Here is a 4,859-nt window from a genome sequence, read left to right as displayed (position 1 = left end):
CAACCCTAAGCGCAAATTTGGAGCTTCCCTGAAAATATCCGGCCATGTGACATCTATATGTTTCCAGGCTATGCAATCTGCAAGAATCCATAGCACACCATCTGAAGTTCTATTTGCATCCTTTGTCTTCTCTCTCTCTCTCTCTCTCTCTCTCTCTCTCTCTCTCTCACTCTCTCTCTCTCTCTCTCTCTCTCTTTGATCACATTGTAAACTACCTCACATTCTCTAGTCATGTCCGATCCGCGCACACCTTGGTTTAGAGGGGCACGGAGATTAGAAGCATTGGGTTATAATCTCGTCTTTATTGGTCAATGCCTATATTTGTGGGTACAAGAAATTTACACACCCACGTCTACATGGCAATGCATGTAGTGGACAAAACCCCTTTGCCTCTTCTTTAACTGTAGCAATTCACAGCATCTTACAATCTCTTCACAACAGATCTTTGTTCGAGGGATTACTGTGTACATTACGTGTTGGCCTCCCATCTGAGTATCATGCCGTTGAAAGCTTTCCAACTTAAGGTTGCATCCAAAGAGAGGGATCACCGTTGGCCTAACTCCAATTTTTTTCCTAAATCCCGAAGGTAGACTTTAATATAAAAACTGAATCCAAAATCTAATCTTAAATCTAACCTAATTGAACATATGGTGATTCTGAGCATGGTTAGTGGGTGAGTTAATAGGTGTCAGATTCTGATGGCACAATCCATTGCGTTGTATACCTAGTGTTTGCTCTTTGGGCAAAGCCTTGAGCTTAGCTGGAACTCTCCCTTCATTGACATGCCATAAATTCTAACCTAAATCTAAATCTAAATCTAACTAGCTAATCTTAAATCTTGCCCTAATCTTAAATCTAATCTAATCTTAGACTCAACATAAACCTAAATCTAATCTAATCTTAAATCTAACCTAAACCTAAATGTAATCTAACTTAAATGTAATCTAGCCTAACCTTAAGTCTAACCTAATTTAAATCTTAACCTAATCTTAAGTCTAACCTAATTTTAAATTTAGCATAAATTTTAAATGTAAGTTAAATGTAATCTAACCTAATATTAAATCTTAATCTAACCTTATCTTAAATGTAATCTAACATTCTATTAGAGTAATTATGTGAGGAGAATACTTCTTTCTCGTAAGATACATCTTCTTCCTCTCAATAATCCTCATTCCCTACTAGCTCTCACCATTTTTGAAGGTGTGTGAGGTCTTGGGATTGAGTCTAGGGACACTAGGTGTGTTTAATTTCAAGAATAATTTGGTGCATGAAGCTTCCATCTTCATTGCACCAATGAGTTTTGTCAAGGAGCACAAAGATTGTATTGTACAAAAGTCTCCTTTGATGGGAGAAGCTATAATACAAAGCCTTTTTGGAGGGGGGACCGGCTCCATGTAAATCAGGTCCTCAACTGTTGTCAATTGTTCTATTTCTCTCTCTTTTCAAGTATTGTCTATGCTAAACTAGCTAGGTGTAGCTATGTTGCTTTCTCAAATTAAGTACTCTCTCTATGCTCATTAGGAACTTGTTCTTAATGAAATGTTCAAGAATCAACTTCCAACAAGGGGCTAAGAGAAATCTTAAGCCCATGGAAAACAAGGACCGTAACGAGCATAAGGGGAAGGACAATGTCCAAAAGTCTCCCAAAGGCAACACCAACAACAACAAAGATAAGGAGAAGGAACTTTATAAAGGCAAAAGTGAACTCTCTTGTGAAGACCTAGAGCGTTATAAAGAAGATAACCGTTGTTTCAAGTGCGGGGAGCAAGGGCATGCCTATCGTACTTGCCCCCACGAGAATACACGTAATGAGCCTCCTAGAGCTACATTGGTCGAAATTCAAGAAGAGGATGCTCTTCACAAAGTATCTCCTCTATGTCATGCTTGGGGAAATCTTAGAGAACATGATGCTTTCATTCTGTTTGACCCTGGTTCTACTCACAATTTCACATCCATAGAGTTGGCCACCAAGCTTGGCATCCAAGCCAATGAGATGGGAGATGTCCTACCTGCTGATGGTGCTTTCAAGGGGCAAGAAGCCTTAGTCATTCCCTTAATTGGGAAATTGAGGCTCCATGTCCAAAGCTATGTGGAAAAGGAGGATTTCTTCATCTCTCCTCTCAAGCATGAGGATGTAATCCTAGGGGCACCATGGTTTGATTGCATGGCTGCCAATGTTAAATTCCCTGAAAGAAAAATCTATTTTAGGTATAGGAAAAAATATATGTACATAGATGCTAAGGAGTTAGGTAGTACCATACCCATTGTACATAACCAAGCTTTCAATAAGTCAATAAAGAGCTCTATTTCCGTGTACATGATTTTTGTTAAAGATTCTCAAAATGAACCTAATGTTTTAGCAAAAGAAGATATAACCAATCAAAAGGAATTAGAGTTATGATCAACAAGAGAAGATTATGTGGCAAGTGCATGAGCTGGTTGAAAAAGGCATGGTTAGGCCTATCTCATGCCATCTTGTTCACCAGTGTTATTAGTGTGCAAGAAAGATGGCACATATCGTATGTGTGTCAACTATAGAGCACTAACTAGGATCACTATCAAGAATAGGTTTCCCGTTCCACGGGTAGAAGACCTATTTGATAAGCTATAGGGGTTGACCTACTTCAATAGAATTGACCTAAAAAGTGGCTACCATCAAATAAGGATAGTTGATCAAGACATTGTAAAGAACTCATTTCACACTACGTTTGGTCTTTACGAGTACATTGTCATGCCTTTTGGCTTGACCAATGCACAAGCCACATTTAACCGCATGATGGAGATGATATAATCATCTACCCTAGTTCATAAGACGAAAACAAGAAACACCTCCATGTAATATTTCAAGTTTTATGAGAGAATAAACTTTATATTAATCAAAAGAAAAGTGATTTTTTCTTACAAGAGATAAGTATTCAGGTCACATTATCTCTCAAGATGGCATCCAAACGGATCCATCAAAGTTAGAGGTAATAAAAGGATGGCATAATACAAGGAAGCTGCATGAACTAAGAAGCTTTATAGATATGTGTGCACACTATAAAGGCTTCATAGAAACGTTCTCACAAATCGCGGGACAATATAGTGGAGACCTGCAAGAATCTTTCCAAAAGATTAAGGATTTCTCTCTCTCTCTCTCTCTCTCTCTGTCTCTCTCTCACTCTCTCAAGCTCTCTTTCTCTCCCAATTTTTAATCTCCCTTCCTGTCACACAAGCTATCAAGTTTTCAAGCTTTCAAGTCAGCATGTTTGGCATTGGTGCAAGACTCAAGCTCTCTCCCTCTCCCTCTCTCTCTTTTTTCGTACAAAAGTGTTCCGGGCCAGTAATAGTAATATCCTTTTTAGAGTTGAGGACGTGCCATGTTCGTTGTGCATGAGCTGCATCTCTCTCTCTCTCTCTCTCTCTCTCTCTCTCTCTCTCTCTCTCTCTCTCTCTCTCTCTTTGTGCGGTAGCAGATGATGAGATGCATCACTTGTCGCATATGAAGAGTGCTGGCTTGCATACTCTTAGATCTATCTCTAACAAATGCAGGTACAAATTAGCAATGATGTCAATGGGAAGGAGGAAGGTTGGGCGCCGCACGTGCCAGAGGCATGTCCATATTAGATGATTGCAGTACACAACTAGATGAAGATGAGGTTATAAGCTCCAATAAAGTACATACAAGGTCCTCAACACAAATTAGATAGAAACACAACACTGATGAGTATCTGGACAAATATAATTGCGGTCCTAATGAAGCTTTAGAAGCCGCCAAAACACTACGTCTCATGTCAATTATGCAGGGAGAGAGCCAAATATCAGCTATAAGCAGGCCTGTCGGTGCTGCTCATGAACCAGTCAAAGAGACCAATAGTCCCAACGCAGATTTAGATGATGCAGCCCATGCTGAATGCTAATTTGGCGACCTTACTTCTGGTGACCTTTCAGATTGAGTAGTTTTGGGCCTTCCTGAGTAGGGCTGCTATTTTAGATTTTGCCATCAGTGTGGATTGGGGCAATCAAAGTTGCTATTTTCTGCCCCTAGATTCTTGATGTTTGTATGTATCAATTTTTGAAGCTGTGAGATCATGCAGTGAAGGGGGAATTCTATCTCTATTTCTAAAAGCTTGAAAGTGATTTTCTTTCTTAAATTTTATCCCTAGCATGTTAACCTCTCTAACGGCTTTGTCATACTGTCATGAAGCTCGATGGGCGCTTTCTTAGTTCAAATCTCAACACTTTGAGTGCTTATGAAGGAGAGAACGTCAGCTTTTGTGTGGTGCTCCTCTATAGTCTTGCATCTCTTCCTTCTTGTTAATGGGTGGTGTGTGAGGGATTGAATTAGGGTTTTCTCACTTCAAACTTGTGTGTTGTACGAGAATGCTCTAGCTATGATGGATGTGCATTAATGATAGAGAATTAAGGGAGATGCTAGGGATTTTATGTCATTGGAGGTGAGCCTACATGTGTTTTTCTTGGAGGTTTTTGTTTGAGAAAATGAGTTTTTTGGGGTGTGTGTTTATTGGCTAGGGTGAGTGTGCTCTTAGTTCCAAGCCTAGGCTTCACAATATGCCTCGCAAGGTGTTTTGGAATGGTAGGTGCTTGTAATTCCCAAAGGGCAAGGCTTGAGTTGGGTGAAAGGAGACCACCTTGTGTATTTTGCTGTGTTTTTGTGTTTTAAGAGTGCATTTTCTAGGAGACAAGGAGGCAAGCCTAGAGAAGTGTCCCACGCATTGCTTCCCCTATACTGTCATAGTCAACCAAAAAACAGTAGTATCCCATGTCGAAGGTTGCTACATTTGATGTCAAAGAACTTGATGCCCCTAGTTCTCTATTTTATTTCCATAACTCATGACTTTAGTCTAGAATTTTCAAGA

Source organism: Adiantum capillus-veneris, chromosome 17 (assembly GCF_014529385.1).
Source record: "Adiantum capillus-veneris isolate H3 chromosome 17, ASM1452938v2, whole genome shotgun sequence".
Classification (NCBI taxonomy): domain Eukaryota; kingdom Viridiplantae; phylum Streptophyta; class Polypodiopsida; order Polypodiales; family Pteridaceae; genus Adiantum; species Adiantum capillus-veneris.
This window is presented reverse-complemented; position numbering follows the sequence as displayed.